The 17,114-nt window shown below is 43.4% G+C and overlaps 1 long non-coding RNA gene across 1 annotated transcript in view; it reads left to right on the top strand.

Moving 5' to 3' along the window:
- The first annotated feature begins 3,357 nt into the window (after nucleotides 1-3,357).
- Nucleotides 3,358-17,114, top strand: part of LOC138381903 (uncharacterized) — a 33,171-nt gene continuing 19,414 nt past the window's right edge. Inside the window, exons 1-2 of the long non-coding RNA XR_011233188.1 lie at nucleotides 3,358-3,445; nucleotides 8,092-8,219. This is a non-coding gene — a long non-coding RNA (uncharacterized lncRNA). The remainder of the gene's footprint in view (nucleotides 3,446-8,091; nucleotides 8,220-17,114) is intronic.

Raw genomic sequence — 17,114 nt, 5'->3', positions numbered from 1 at the left:
GAAGCTGCTCCCCAGCTGTGGGCTCTGGGACGCCCCCCTTGCCCGGGGCAGCCAGCGGCAGCAGCCACACAGCACGCTGGACCGAGAACATGCACCTGCCCACGGTGGGCCACCGGCCTGGGCCCAGGCAAGGTGGCCCCGGTGTTCCTGCAGCTGCACCCCTCTGCTGAGGTTCGCGGAGCAAGGGCTCGGTGCACGCTGAACTGCCATCGTGCCCCTGGCCTCGACCCTCCCTTGCTGTGCTGCCTCCTCCTCCGCCTTCCACGGCCCGCCAGGCCACAGCGCCACCTGAAGCCTTAAACACGGAGGAGGGGACAGGCCCCGCCTCCCGCTTTCCAGCGCTGCCTGGGCTTTCCCAGGTGGGCCCGGCGCCCCCAGCTGCACGCCCGGCTCTCCCGAGACCCCGCACCCATTCCAGGGGGCCGTGGGGCCCAGCGCACCCCCAGCCCTGGGAGGGTAAGGCCGCGGGCTGAAGGCTTTGCTCCCCGGGACCCCTCAGGGCTTCCCCCCAAGTTCCGCCCGAGGCCCGACCTCCTGGGCCCTCCTCCCGCCCCATCCTCCACCTGCCCGCCCACCCCTCACCCCTCCCATCCCCCACCTGCCCCTCCACACGCCAGACCCCCGCCTCCCCGGCGCCCCCTTCCCGCCCCTCCCCGTCCTCTCCCCATCCCGGTCCTCCCGCCCCACCCCGCCCCGCCCTCGCCCGCTGTCCGGCTGTGCCCCCGTGTGGCCGCCGGGGGACGAGCGGAGCCGGGGCGCGGGACTGGCGGGGGACGGATGGGGAGGGGTAGGGGCGGGGCCAGGGCAGGGGGGCGGGGCCGAGGGAACGGGGGAGGGGAGTGGAGAGCGGGGGACGGAGGCGGGGCCCAGGGCGGACACGGGAGGGGAGTGGGAGGCGGGGGCGGGGCATGGTATGGTGGCTCATGCCTGTAATCTTAGCACTCTAGGAGGCTGAGGCAGGAGGATCCCTTGAGGTCAGGAGTTCGAGACCAACCTGAGCAAGAGTGAGAGGCAGTCTCCACGAAAACTGGAAAGAAAAATTAGCCAGGTGTGGTGGCGTGTGCCTGTAGTCCCAGCTACTCAGGAGGCTGAGGCAGGAGGATCCCTGGAGCCCAGGAGTTGGAGGTTGCAGAGAGCTATTATGACGCCACTGCACTCTAGCCCAGGTGACAGAGCAAGACCCTGTCTCAAAGAAAGAAACAAACAAACAAACAAAAAAATCCAAACTGTACTGTATAATCTGTGGCTTTAAATTGTTTTGTTTTAAATCTTAAAGGCTAAATTAAATATGTAAAGAGAGTGTTATGAATATAATAGTGACCAAATTAACTGATAGAAATTGAAAGCAAGAGGAAATTTAAAACACAAAACGGGTCATTTTTTTGTTGCTTTACACTTTTTATTATCTCAGGGAATTTAAAAATTTTTCGGCCGGGCGCGGTGGCTCACGCCTGTAATCCTAGCACTCTGGGAGGCCGAGGCGGGTGGATGGCTCAAGGTCAGGAGTTCGAGACCAGCCTGAGCAATGAGCGAGACCTCATCTCTACTAAAAATAGAAAGAAATTATCTGGCCAACTAAAATATATATAGAAAAAAAAATTAGCCGGGCATGGTGGCGCATGCCTGTAGTCCCAGCTACTCGGGAGGCTGAGGCAGGAGGATCGCTTAAGCCCAGGAGTTTGAGGTTGCTGTGAGCTAGGCTGACGCCACGGCACTCACTCTAGCCTGGGCAACAAAGCGACACTCTGTCTCAAAAAAAAAAAATAAATAAATAAATAAAATAAAAATAAAAATTTTTCATTTATTCTAGGCACTTGGGATACATCAGTTGAACAAAACAGACAAAAATCCCAGCTTCTACCGGTGAAGACAAGAGAGACACTAAAAGATAAACATGTAAAATAAATACAGTCATACCTCAGTATCTTTAGGGGATTGGTTCCAGGATCCCCACCAATACCAAAATCTGTGGATGCTCAAGTCCCTTATATAAAATGGCATAATATTTGTGCATAACTTATATATATCCTCCTGTATACTTTAAATGATCTCTAGATTACTTACAATACCAAATGCAATGTAAATGCTATATAAATAGTTGTTATACTGTATTTTTTGTGTTATTTAAATTTTTTTCCTGACTATTTTTGATCTGCGGTTAGTTGAATCTCTGAATGCCTAACCATAGATCCGGAAAGCTGACCATAGAAATTGCTACCAGGTGTGAAGTGTCATGGGAAGAAAAGAAAAAGAATGAGGTAGGAAGGATCGAGAATTAGTGTCTGGCGGTTGCAATTTTAAATACCTGGCTCAGGCTAAGTATCAACGCTAAGTGACATTTCCTTGTGAGAGGATATTCCGGCTGGTTTGACAGTAAACAGAGTAGATGATGGGCAGGGAGGCCCTGCGGTTTAGTAGGTCACTGAGGTATAATTGAGATGCTGGAAGTAACGCAGGTGAGAACTAGTCTGATTTATTTTGGAAGTGGAACCAACGAGCTTTCTTGGCAGATTGGAAGTGAAAATGAGAGTGTGAGAGGGACCAAGGATGACGCCAAGGTCTGTGGCCTGAGCAGCTGGAAGGATGCCCTGACACCGGCACCTGGCTCTCTCTGTCCCTTTGACCACAGGCAGAGTTTGGCGGGTCCTTTGGTGGAGTGCTGGCCGCTAGACTGGGACACTGTCATGTGTCCCGACTTCTGGGACGTATGCGATCCGGGGAGGAGTCACAGAGGTCTGGGGCACGAACAGTTTTCGCATTGCAAATGCCAGCTGGATGTGCCGGGCCTGAAGCCAGCGAATGACAAAACGATTCTGACTGTGACATTGAAAAAAACAGTGGTCGGAGGGTTTCAGGACCTCGAGGTCGCAACTGCTAGGGACAGACACCTCGCCCCCCGCCAGCTCGCACCCCGCTTCCTCCTCAGGGCGCGGCCGCGGCCCACACCGCGCGCAGACGCCGCCCCTCCTCGGCCGGGCGGGCGCGAGCCGCAGCCGCCTGCGGGCCGGGCTGGGAAGAGGCTCCCGCGCGCTCCCGCCCAGGCTCGGTCGCCATCTTCCGCGCGCGCTTTCCCGCGCAGGCTCCACCCCCTGCCGTGGGCGGTCGGTTCCCCACAGCAGCGGCCGCCCAGCCTGCGCCGCTCCAAGGTGGGGGTGGCGCCGCCCGCCGGCCGGCCCATCTCGAGGCGGGGCCTGGCTGGGGCGGGGCCTGGCTGGGGCGGGGCCTGGCCGGGGCGGGGCCTGGCTGGGGCGGGGCCTGGCTGGGGCGGTGCGCGATGAAGCCCCGCCCTCCGCTGCTCTAGGAGCGCGCGAGGCTTGTGGCTGCGCCCGCGCACGAGGCGGGGCGGAGGGAGCCGGGAGCGCAGCTGCGGGCGTCGGGGCGGCAGGAGCTGTGGAGCCGGCCGAGAGCGGCGCTGCGGGAGCGGGCGGCGGAGACAGAGGCGACGGTGAGTGCAGCGCAGGCCCCGCGCCTCGCCCTCTCGGGCCCTTGGTCGGCGGCCTGAGGCCCTGAACCGCGGTCCCCGACGGCTCCGCGGTGAGCGCGGGCTGCGGGCTGCGGGCTGAGCCAGCGGCTCCGTTTCCAGGTTCGGGCGAGGTCTCTTCCCCGGGGACCCGCCCTTTGGGTTTCGTCCCTTCTCTCTGAGGCAGGGACCCGAGCTCAGCTCGGAATTCAGGCAGGCGGCGACCGAGGTGCCCACCGCCCGCCGCGGTAAAGCGGAAACGCAGACCCCTCCCCCCACTTGGCGGGTCTGGCGGTCGCGAGGGTGGCGCGAGGGGCGGGCGGGGACGGCCCGGGGTCTCCAGGTGAGGGTTGGCGGGACGGGGACCCGGCTCCGGAGCCGGACTGTCGCCCGAGGCGCCCGGCGCGTCCCGCCCGCGGTCCCGCAGCGGAGCTCGCTGGGCTCGGAGCAGAAGTCCCGGCCGCCTCCTCGGAGGAGGAGCGCGGACGACTCTCACAGGTGGTTTCACCGGCTGTGGCTGCTGGTTGGGATTTTGGGTCCCGGGTGTGGTGGGTAGCGGCTCGCTGATGCCGCTTTGACGGCTGAAAAAGCGCCCCAATCCACTGACTTAATGTGTACAAGAAACAGTGTTGAGATTCCTTATTACCTTGCAATTATTTTAAATGACAAGGCTTCGTAGAGGAATTCGGTGGTGGTGTGCAGTTTGCAAATTTAAACGTTAAAGGGCTTGGAATACAGTAGATGCTCATTAAAATATTTGTTGGGCCGGGCGAGGTGGCTCACGCCTGTAATCCTAGCACTCTGGGAGGCCGAGGCGGGTGGATCACTCAAGGTCAGGAGTTCGGGACCAGCCTGAGCAAGAGTGAGACCCCGTCTCTACTAAAAATAGAAAGAAATTATATGGACAACTAAAATATATATATATACAAAAAATTAGCCGGGCATGGTGGCACATGTCTGTAGTCCCAGCTACTCGGGAGGCTGAGACAGGAGGATCGCTTGAGCTCAGGAGTTTGAGGTTGCTGTGAGCTAGGCTGACGCCACAGCACTCACTCTAGCCCGGGCAACAGAGTGAGACTCTGTCTCAAAAAAAAAAAATAAATAAATAAAAAATAAAAAAATAAAATATTTGTTGAACGAATGAATCTGGAAACATCAGACCAAGCTGGTCTCACATCTAGTAAAATTTAGGCACATATCCTTTTGACTAAGATTAAGGAAAAAACGTTGGCAAAAAACATGTAGTTTTGTTTATATGCTTGTTTTTGATTTTTACCCAATATATGCATATTTTGGAACAATCAGTTGTGACTCTCAATACTACTAACAGAAAATAAATTTGAAATGTGAATTTTTTTATTTTGAGAAAAGTTGGTATACATTATCTATTTCTTAAAAACAGGCTTTATTTCTCATTTTCTTTAAAAATAATGGGGAACATAAAGAGGCGCTGGGATTGTATTTTGAGACCCAGCTTTATTTTTCATTGTGAATAAAGTTGTTTATGTGTTTTTGAGGGACTGCTATGGTCTTGAGTGTCTTTTCCAAAAAGGGAGAACTGTAAATTGAAGGAAGAAAAAAAACTAATGTTCCACTAATACAATTAAACATTACCATTTATTCAACAGGTATTCATTAAACATCTATTATGTGCTGAGATCTGTGTTGAGTGGTGTTTCTGGGGACGAACAAAACTCACAATAATCCTTTTTTAAAATGAGCATAAAGTTCTTTCTTATAATCGATGTTGCAAGTGGAGACTGTCTTTAACCCCTAGCACCTGCTTTAAGTTGGGAAAAGTGGCAGGTGAACTGCAGGAACTGTAAATTCATAACAGTCTATTTAAAAGTTAATAAGTAACTTAAGAGGGCTAAGATTATTGGGTTCCACTTTCATATTGTCAGTTTAGTAAAATCTATCTACATTTTAAAAAGAAGGGAGGAAGAGCTTTAACAGACTGGTGTTTTTATTATCTCTCTCTTACAAGAAGATTTTAGTACAGTGTATTTATTGAGAGGTCATGGACTTCTGGTTCTGTGTTCTGTAAATCTTTGCAACAACAATATTTTCTATTTTTAAAAATCACTGATGATAAACATTGGATTTCTTTTCCATAAGAAACGTTTTTAAGTAAAGCACCGTTTCAGGAATTTTATTTTGTCCTTTTCTTTACTATTAACAAACAAATACAGTATATGTTTAAAAACAATATTTGGCCTCTTCAGAAGTCTGAGTTAATGTACTCTAAAGCCAATCATGATCTTTACAAAATAATGTAGATTACTAATTTTTTTGCAGTTAGCTTTTGAATTTTGGTGGACCCTTTTGACTTGTCAATGCTTATAATAGTTTATACATTGTTGAAAATAATGTATACATTCAAATAGAAGTTTTAGATTTTAGACTTACTGGTTATTAGCTCTTTGTGATTGTTGTTCCTAGGAATAGTAAGGGAAGGAATCCCTCAAATTTTAGTGGTAAAGAGTTGTGATAGTTTTTCTTTAAATGTGTATTTCTTGGAGGAAGAAATGTGTATTTCTTGACAATTTATCACTATCAGTCTGGTGTTGATAAGAAATCTAATAGTGATGATAAAGAACAATGTAAGCAGGCTGTGATATGTTAAATAAAAAGTGCCTGGCATTCTTTTTGGATAAGCACATCATCAGAATTCTTGACAATCAACAGCATGGAGACATGTTAAAATAATTTTTTCCAAGAAATCAGGATTCATAATGAATATTTTTTGTACTTTAGAAAACACTGTAAATGTTTTTAAAGTATTATTCCTGTGTTGGAGTAGTTCATAATGTTTTGAGGCTGAGTAAATTCCAGGATTATCCTATTTTGTAATTGTTGGAATATTTGAAATGTTGGTGTTTTCTTCATCGAGGTAGATGTGGCTGCTGGGGGGGGTTCCTTTTTTTGTAAGACCCTTCAGAGTGATCTAGAAGGAATTTCTTTTCTCTCAGATGTAATTAATCAAGTGATTAAGAATGATGCTAAGAAGGCATTTGCAGCTGTGCCCATGTTTGTGTAGATTGTGAGAGTTTATTAGCATTTGTAGAAAACATTTTTGAATTTTAAACTTTTTATTTAAATGCTATATAACAAATTTCTCAGGTTTATTGTCTAGTATAGGTTGCTATTATGTTTTTCATTCCCAGTTGTCTTTTTCAAAGACATGAAAACGTTTAGGTTTCTCATCTGTTTTAGGATGAATCTGGGACTTTTTAAAGGTTTTATAAGATTTTTCACTTACAATGAAACATGCTTATTGGTTTTGATTTATTGTAGGTTTTTTTTTTTTTTTTAAATTTTAGAGACAGGGTCTCACTCTGTCACCCATGCTGGAGTGCAGTGGCATGACTGTCACTCACTGCAACCTCAGACACCTGGGCTCAAGCAGTGCTCCTACCTCAGCCTCCCGAGTAACTGGGATAATAAGCTGCACTGCCATGCCCGGCTAATTTTCAAATTTTTTGTAGAGACGAGGTGTTGCTATGTTGCCGAGGCTGGTCTGGAACTCCTAGCCTCTGCGTCCCAAACTGCTGGGATTACAGGTACTAGCCACCCCACCTGGCCTGTTTTAGTGTTTTCTTATCTCAGTTTTTATGAAACAAATATTTTAACATTTTATTGAATGTTAAATGTTAGTAATGTTTTAGGTCTGTGTCAGAATGGGGCATTGTAGGTTCCCTGTGTATTCTTGAGAGGAACTGAGTAAAACATGTGCTTATCCTTAATGCTTGCTTGCTAGTTAGGTGATAGCATTTTTTCTGATTTTTTTTTTCATACTTCCTGGAAAATCTTGGAATTTAGTATATTAAATATTGACTTGCTGCCTCAGTTCAAAGCTTAAGTATGCTTGACTCTTGCTGTAATACTACCAAATTATGAATGGACTAGAATTTAGTTGAGACTGCTCTGTGACTGCATCCAGATGGGGTTTCTGAATTGAAATGCCAAAAAGACTTGGTAATAAATTGTCTTTATCTTGACACTGTAAAATACCTGTAAATGTATTTCAGTCAAAATTATAGTAACACATACTCCTTTTCCTAGAATGCATTAGATAAGTCCACATTAAATAGAGGTGACTTTGAAAATGACTAAATGGTGAGCCCTGATATTTCTATTTTGTTACTTGCCCACTTAGAAACTCATGCTAAGATTTCTTATGACATCTTCCATGATCAAATTTTGTACTTGTACGCAAACATAAAATGACTTTTGTTTTATTTGACTTAATAATTGACTTTCACTTTTTGCTTAGTAAAGCAAAAATGAATTTTTACTACATCTAGCATTGTGTATATTTTATACCTTACATGTAGTGGGAATTTATGGGTATCTGTGGAACTAGTATGTTCAGTGGATGGGACTTGGTAAGGTTTAAGCAGAAAACAGTTTTCACTGTGCCTTCAGACCCTCTATAGATTCAGTCTCTACATCTGCATGAGCTCTTAGTAAGATCAGATAGCTTTTCCAGTAATTTTCAGGTAATAAAAACTCTTGTGGTTACTTGTCATTCGTAATCTTATTTTAGTCATTAGAAGGTGCAGTTCAGTATAATCTGTGTTGAGACTCTCACACAATTCTGAACTCTTCTTTGGTTCCCACTGTTTCAGACCTAGAAGCCTGCTTTGGAGGAAGATTCCTACTTGATTTCTCTTGTTACTTTGCCAGATTCTCTTCAATATGACGTCCTCACCTGCTCAGGGTCCAGCTCCGTGCGGAAAAGGGATCGAGGGGAAAGGTATGGTTTATTTTAGGTCATCTGATTGTGATCTGGCATTTTTGCCTTCTGGGTTGGACAGGTTGTTCAAAGCTGACGCCCTAGGACTGCTGGAAATAGTTTTCTTGAGAATTCTATGTCTGGGACCCCCAGCTACAATTCCTGTGATATAATTCTCTATCTTTAATTTCACTTCCCAGCTTTCCTTATCTGCGGGCCCACTTTGCCCAGGGTGACGTTGTGCTTTAGTGTTTAAGGTAGTTCTATAACATTTTAACCAGAACTGCCCATACTTTACTAAGGATATTTCATTTGGCATAATTCCACTGGGGCCTCCACATCCTCTATTTCCAACTTCTGTCAGATACAGTAGACCCTCTGTGTCTGTGGGTTCCACATGTGAGGATTCAACCAACTGTGGGTCAAAAATACTAAACCCTGTTTCTAAAACAAAATACAAATTTAAAAACCATAGTATAACAGCTACTTATGTGGCATTTACATATAAATAATCTAGAGATGCTTTAAAGTCTAAGGATATGTATAGGTTATATGCGAACACCTACCCATTTTATATCTGGTACTTGAGCATCTGGGGATTTTGGTATGGTGGGGTTCCATGAACCAAACCCCCGTGGGACAACTGTAACCCCCCCTTGACAGTACTTCTGTCTGTTTGGGACCTGCAGTCCATTGCTTCTGCCACCTCTGTACTGTCCCCCTTCCTGCACATCCTTACTTGAATATTTTCCCTGCCTTGAAGCCATGGTCCACTATTATAATGTCTCCCTTTCATACGCCCGCAGTTCCATGTAGGGCGCTCCTCCATTGCACTCCCCTGGCCAGCCCTCCACCCCACACCGTTTACATGCAGTTCTCCGTCCGGTTCAGCCTGCACCTGGGCAGTAGACCGTGCTCTGAGGAAAACACAGCCATGCTGACCCGGGTCTCCCGTTCAGTGCCTGACCGCTGACCTCAGGAAGGCCCTTTGTGTTGCTGACAGTGATGTAATCCCAGGACATTTCCCTGGTTGAATCACTTTAGCATTCCCCTAAATGACTATTTTACACCTCTCTCCTCAAACCTCTAACCTTTTCTCCATTTTCATCTGATAACGTGTTTCCCGTGTGTGAAAAATGAAAGCGATCAGAAAGCGTTTCCATGTCCCTCAGGCCTCTGCCCATGCTCTTTGCATTTCCTGCTGGTCTTCCCCCTGGTCTCCACGGCTGCCCTGGGTTCTCTCCCTTCCTCCTGTCAAGGACACTGCGTTGCTTCCATGTCCATCCCCTCGTGCATGCCAACGAGATGCGTCAGTGTCCTATTTTTACCGGATCATTCCTGTCAGCATATAGATATATATGCAGCATGTAGATACTGATATCTCCCATCTTTAAAAAAACCTTGTTCAACACCACATCTTTCTTTAGTTACTGCTCTCCAGAAAAGTTGATACTTGTGGTCTTTAGTACTCCTTCTCTCTCTTGGATCCACTACAGTGAGGTTTTTTTTTTTTTTTCTCTTCCATTCTACCATGGCAGCTCATTTTTGATGTTACTAGTGACCTCTTTGGTGAATTCTAATGTCAGTGAATATAGCAGCAGTCACAGCCTTTGATGTGGTTGATAATGTTCTCTTGTTTGAAACCTTCTTCCCTTTGCTTCTGGGATATTACTGCTTATTTTCAGTTTCTTTTGCTGGTTCCTTTTCATCACTCCAACTTCTAAAAAATGAGGCAGTGTTCCAGGGATATATGTTTAGACCTCTTCTGTATTTATATTTAGTCCCTTGTGATCTCATCTTATCTAGCTAGAATTATATATTTCTAACTAAAAATTTTGTCTTTAGTCTGAATTTCTTTCCTAATCTCCAGACTTGTATGTTCATCTGCGCACTCAACATTTTCAGCTAGATGTCTAATTTAACTAGACATCTAGATCCCAAATTTAACATGTCACAACTGAACAACTTGTCGCCTCCTCCTTCTCTCCCACCTCCTCCAATAATTGTTTCCATTCAATTCTTCCTCATCTTTAATTTTTTTTTTTTTTTTTTTTTTTTGTTGTTGTTGTTGAGACAGAGTCTCACTTTGTTGCCCAGGCTAGAGTGAGTGCCGTGGCATCAGCTTAGCTCACAGCAACCTCAGACTCCTCGGCTTAAGCGATCCTCCTGCCTCAGCCTCCCCAGTAGCTGGGACTACAGGCATGAGCCACTATGCCCGGCTAATTTTTTTCTATATAGATTTTTAGTTGTCCATATAATGTCTTTCTATTTTTAGTAGAGACGGGGTCTCGCTCTTGCTCAGGCTGGTCTCGAACTCCTGACCTCGAACGATCCACCCGCCTCGGCCTCCCAGAGTGCTAGGATTACAGGCGTGAGCCACCGCGCCCGGCCTTTCCTCATCTTTTAAATGTCCACTCCCTCTTTCAGTTTCTCTGGCCCCAGACCTCATAGACATCTTGATACTCCCTTCTGATACTCCCACATCTAATCAAATAATTATGAAAGTACATTCTTTATATACTTTAAATGCTGCCTTAACTATAAATGGAACGACAATTTGCTGCCACCCCGTAAGCAACCGTAACCTCTTGCTTGTGTTATTTTCATAGTCACTGGTCTCCCCGCTGCTTCTGCACTTTTCTATTCTCAACCCAGCAACCAGGGTGATCCTTTTAACATGAAAGTCTGATTATTTCACTCCTGTGTTCAAACAGTTCAGTGGCTTTTTATGTCCTTGAGAGTAAAAGCCAGAATATTTACTGTGCCTATAAGCACCTCCGTTGATCTGTACCTCCTGCCTCTCTGGTTTTGTGTCCTACACAATCAGGTTTCTCCTTGGCTTCCTCTACTCTGGCCCCCAGGCATCCTCCAGGCGCAGTCTTGCTTTTGTGCCCTCAGGGATAGAGCATTGTTTTATTCACTGCAGAGTCCCCAGGACCAAGGCTGGCTCGTGATGGGCACTCACAGTTCCTGAATGAATGGCTGCTTGTCTTGTTACTCCTGATGCTGGTTACAGCCTATATGCATGTTTCTATAACAAAAGTATTTGAACTTCACCTAAAACCGTATAGTCCTCTAAGAATTGAGTAGAAACAAAGAAAAGGAGAAATTACTGAGAAAGCCTAATGGTATTCTTAGCAGTTTTTACTTTTTTTGTAGAAACCTCCAATAGAAGTCTTATAGTTTTAAGGAGGAATTTTCAGTGTGCAAAAATGTATTGGTATGCCTGTCCTCTTGGTACTGTGCCGCCTATTTAGTCCCCCCTTAAAAAAGGAGAGGAATATAAGTACAATTATTGTTTTGCACGGTAAACTAGCAGCTAGCTACAATAATCACAAGTTTATTTGAGTAGTATTAAATGCGTATACTTATTTGTGCTCTTAAATGAAAAAAAGAAAAATGCTTGTACGGACTTAAATGCATAGTCTAAAAATGCAGTTTTATACTCTGGTTTCTCTTCAGATCATATAAATCCTTCGCCTTTTTAAAATGCAGTTTAACTGATATTTAGTTGGGAAATGAGAGCGCAAGGGGAATTAATGATATGCAGATTTTTAGTATTTAATTCTGCTGAGACAAGATTTTTTTTCTTTTAACCTTTTTTCCCTGAGCTGTAGGTCTCCTTTCCTGTTGGTTGATTAAAAAGAAAAATCTTTTAGATAAATTGTTGAAATGAGTAGTAGTTCCTGAATGAATAAATAATTTTATGTGGAAGTATAAATTCTCCTTAAAGCAGTCTACACAGTTTCCTTTTTTGTGTGTAATATGCAAAAATTTGTCTTTATTGACTTCTGGGACTTTTATGTGGCCATAATGTGGACTTGGTTTTCACGGCTATAGGGAGTGTGGGTGAGTATGTGTGTGTATATATCTTTACAGTTTTTGTAATATGAACATGTAATTTAGACTGATATGCTGATATTTTACTTTAACTCCTAAGCAGTAATTTGAACAAAAATCAGATTTGGTATTATATTTTTCTTTCACATTTAAATAAACATGACCTTTATAATTCTTAAAAAGTCTATTTACATACCAAATAAAATGATTTTCGATGATCCACTAGAAATGTTTGCCTATGGTTTTGAAATAGTCCTAGCCTGAACAACATAGTGAATCTATTTTATAGACTAATTAGGTCATCTTCATTAGAATTCAACATTGACGTACTTGAATTCATATGTTAGCATTTCACATATGAAGTAACCATCTTGGGTTAATAAGATCCTTATTTCTGAGCTGGTGTGTAGTCCTACCACTAAGTTTATTTCAGCTATAGTCACGGGTTTTTTTGTGTTTTTTTTTTTTTTTAAGAGACATGGTTTTGCTCTGTTGCCCAGGCTGGAGTGTAGTGGTGTGATCATAACTCCTGGGATTGCTGTAGCTAGCTGCTAGTTTACCGTGCAAAACAATAAATGTACTTATATTCCTCTCCTTTTTTAAGGGGGGACTAAATAGGCGGCACAGTACCAAGAGGACAGGCATACCAATTTTTGTACACTGAAAATCCCTCCCTAAAACTATGAGACTTCTATTGGAGGTTTTTACATTGGCAATCTCCTGCCATTGCTTCTTTAGTAGCTGGGACTACAGCCATGTACCACCGTGCTCAGCGGAGCAGAATTTTTTTTTTTTTTTTTTGAGATGGGGTCTTGCTGTGTTGCCCAGGCTGGTCTTGAATTCCTGGGCTCAGGAGATCTTCCTGCCTCTGACAACCTCTCAGACAATCTCACCTTTGCTCATTAGGCTCTATGCAAGTTAGTCTGTTCACTTTTTCAAACATGCCATGCTTGGTCTTGCCTTAGGACTTTTACACTAGTCGTTTCCTTTGTCTGAATGGTCTTTCCCAGATCTTGAGCCTGGCCCCTTAACTATAAGGTCTCAGCTTAAATATCACCTAACTCACCATGCAGTTTAAAATAGCTTCCCCATTACTGTTTTAATTTCTTCATGGCATTTCTCAGTCCTTGAAATTATATATTTTTATATATATTTGTTAGGAGAGCAGGGACCTCCTTTGTCTTGTTCCCTGCTGTTCACAATGCCCAGAACGCTACCTGGCACCAAACAGGTGTGCAGTAAAGTGTTAAATGGATGAAACCAGCTACCGGTCTCATCTGTTCTTTGTTATGAATGATTTCAGTGTACTAGTATTTTAAACTGTCAACAGCATATTTCTTCTAACCTAGGGAAGACAGAAACTGGATCAATCAGACAAAAGCCTGGTTTTAGAACAGGGTGGGACAGTTTGGGACCTGCTCTGATCCTCAGCGTGTTCCGTGGAGCCATGGTGTGCTGGAGTTGGGGAGGTGCCTGTGCCTCTCGCTCCGACTCCGCGCTCGGTGCCATCGTCTGGCAGCTTGAAACTGGCCGTGGTGGGACAGTTCCAACATGGGAATGGGCAAAAGCTACCAATCAGGGCTCTTTTTTTCAAAAGAGGTTGTGGTTCAATATTTATCAGGAGACCACTGGGTGGGCCCATGTGAAATTGCTGGTTTTTGCTCGAATATTGGCAATTTCTTATGTTTTAACCTAGTAGAGTTACCTGTTTTGGTTTACAGGTAATTTCTTCGTAGGAGTTACTGAAATTACCTCAGTGCTTTACTTTCTTTCTTTTTCAAAATTATGTTCCCTTCACATCTGATGATTACTTTGAGATTCATTTAATGCATAAAATTTGATATTTATATGTTTGTATGTTGATTATTTAACTGTATATCTAATAGTTTAGCTTATTCCAACGCAGGCACAGAAGATCTTCAGATTCCTCTGAGAGTGTTCTTGGTTTTGCTACTGAGTGGTAAATAAGCCTTTTGAAAGGTGTTCCTTTTCTGTCAAGAAAGCAGATCTGATTCAGTTAGTGATATAGCGTTATCTACCCTTTTTTCCCCCAGAATGATTTACATAAATATGTCTGAGTTCAGTTCTTTGGGGTTTTCTTTTCTGGCTTTTCTCTTCTTTTGCCCATTATTACTCTCGAAGTGCTTGCTTACATTTTCTGATCATTTACTTCTGCTACTCCATGATTTCTTCTACGAATAAATGTCACTAAATCAATGAAATGATTCTGTCTTGTTTCTCGAGTTTTTTCCTATTATCTTTCCTATAGTACCTGGACATTCCAGCCCATTTCCAACCCTCCCCCCAGCTCTCCAGTAAAGAGACATGAAATTACAGGCATCATTTTCTTATCTGAGGAAGTTTATTGTTTAAAAATTGAACTTTGTTGGCTCAGGGGAATTTATTGGTATTTCTTGAGCAACATTTGCTGTATGTTAATTCTGAATAAGTGGATTTGAACTGGTGGTATTGAATTATTATAAAATATGACACCTACGTTTCCTATCCTCTAACTCAAATTGTTCTCTCTCTTATGTACATATAAAAAAAAAAGTGTTTAATATAGAGCATCAGAAAGTACATATAAGGTAAAGAAGAAACCTTTACTCCTACCACCGCAAGATAACCAATCACTGGTAATATTTTGATGAATGTCCTTCCAGATAAATCAGTGAATATATGCTTTTTCACAAAAGATCTTATTATACATACTATTCTATAACATTTTACCTTAGCAAATATTATGATCCTATAAGCATTGCTTTTTATTACTTCAGTTTGAAAGGGTCTTCTTGGAAAGTGAAAATTTTGTCTGACAAGGGCAAAGCTGTCAGTAAAGTTGTGATTAAAAACGATGGTGTTTATGGAGAGCAGAATGTGGCAGAGTCAACTGGAGACAGGAATTACTTAAGCAGTAATTTTTTTCTCAAGAGCTCTGTCACCATTGTACAATAGCCTGATTGTTTTATACTAGCTAACAAAAACCGTTCCTGACTCTATCTATGTAAAGTAGAATTATTTTAAATAGCCCTATGGTGAAATATGGGCCTGTAAATATGTTCATATTTTTTAGACTGCCCAAGTCCTACTGATGTCTTAATATTAAAATACTTCTAGAAGAAAAATGTGTTTTTTTGACAGCTTTCATCTATGTGTAGTATGTCAGTTTTATTAGATATTGTTGCCCTTGTTATGTGTCAGAGTGAGGGAGTTCTTAGAAAAAGAAAATTTAGCATGTAAGAATTCTTATGTTAATGTTTGATTTGACTTTTGTTTTATGACTGTGAAAATTCTTGTGGAAGAATTGCTGATATGTATTGGTGTATTGCATCCTTGGAAATTACCAGTCCCAATCTTGTCAAGTAATTGTTTGGGTCTTAAGGTAGCAATTTTTGTTTGAGACAGGTCTTACTCAGTTGCTGGGGCTAGAGTGCCGGTGGAGTCGTCATACATATCCCACTGCAATCTCGTACTCCTGGGCTCAAGTGATCCTCCTGCCTCAGCCTCCCGAGTAGCTGGGACGACAGGCATGCGCCGCCATGCCCGGCTAATTTTCTCTGTTTGTGGGAGAGATGGAGTCTCACTCTTGCTCAAGCTGGTCTTGAACTCCTGAGCTGAAGGGATCCTCCTCCTTCGGCCTCCCAGAGTGCTAGGATTACAGGCACCAGCCACTGTGCTGGGCCTTAAAGTAGCAATTTTTAAAGCCAATCAAAGATCCTTTAAGGGTTTTATAATTTAAATGTTTTTTCCTTTGCCACAGGAAAGGTACCTGTTACCTAGGGTAGGGTAGGCCGTTGATGTTTTGCCTTGTTTTTAGCTATGCCCTTGTCTGTGCTGTATTACTGCTTGCTCGCAAGCTCTTGGAGTCTTTTTCTGTTCAGTGGCCATTTCTCTTACCCCACAATGCTACATCCCGGACGGTGCATGTGTTGCGAAGAGCACTTCTCACAGGGTAAAGAAGAATAAAAAGCAGTGTAGTCACTGTGGACTTTTTTACTGGGAAATGATGTATTTTTTGTTTAGAGACTGGCAGTGTAGTCACTAAAAAATGTTTTTCATCCACATTCTATGTTTGTGAATGGATATGCAGGTGTCTCTGTTGGAAGGTAAAGTGAAAATTGAGATAAATTCGAGAAAAGTGTTTAGAATTATTCCATACATTTTGCTGTTTTAAAAAAATGTTATTTTTTAAAAAGTTTCATTCCACAGTGAGTTTTTAGCCTCCTCTTTTTACATTTGTTTTGTTTTTGTAAACTGTTCTAAAGCAGCTTAGAAACTAGTCACACAGTAAGTGGCAGAACTCACGTTTGAAGTCCTTTCTGATTTTTGAGAGTCAGTAAGCTTGGGAAGCACTGTAAAGTGGCAGAGAGAATATGGACTTTGGAGTTAGACACACTTCACTTTGATCCCTAACTCTGGCACATATTTGCTGCATGGCAAATTCTTACCCTGGGTGATTTTTATTTTCCTTTTCATTTAAGTGAGGGTAATAGGCTTATTAAGATTAAATGAAGTAATACACATAAAGCACTTGGCTTGTAGAAGATGCTAATAAATGTTTCATTTCCTTTCTGCTGCACCTTATGGTTTTAAAATATCTTGGGAGCCACTTGGACATTTCACTTGAAAGTGAATTGCAGTCAGGAAACTGGAAATAGACATAACCCAGGTGGACTCGTACTGTAGTGACCTTCTTAATTTCCCTGTCTGAGAAGCAGAGTGGTTCTTATAACTATTCAAAATATTTGACTTCAAGGCAGGTTTTATTGTTAAAAGCTGAAATGGAACCCATTGGGATGAGTTAATTATTGCTGACGAAAATGTCAAGAAAGTAACTATTTCTACATTTCCTGAGAACTTGAAGCATTTGTGCTGTATCCATAAGGATGGTAAATTTTATAGGCTAAGAACTGACCCTTTGGAAAGAAATATATGATGAAAATAGGAGGGGAAAGTGTTCAACCAATAATAAAAATTTTTTTTATCAGATTTAAGAGATGGTGCTGATTCAGACATGCGCACAGTGACACAGGTGCTGAATGCAGTGCTGGAGGGAGTACAAATCTGTGGAACCTG

The sequence above is a fragment of the Eulemur rufifrons genome, chromosome 3, assembly GCF_041146395.1.
Source record: "Eulemur rufifrons isolate Redbay chromosome 3, OSU_ERuf_1, whole genome shotgun sequence".
Classification (NCBI taxonomy): domain Eukaryota; kingdom Metazoa; phylum Chordata; class Mammalia; order Primates; family Lemuridae; genus Eulemur; species Eulemur rufifrons.
This window is presented reverse-complemented; position numbering and strand designations above follow the sequence as displayed.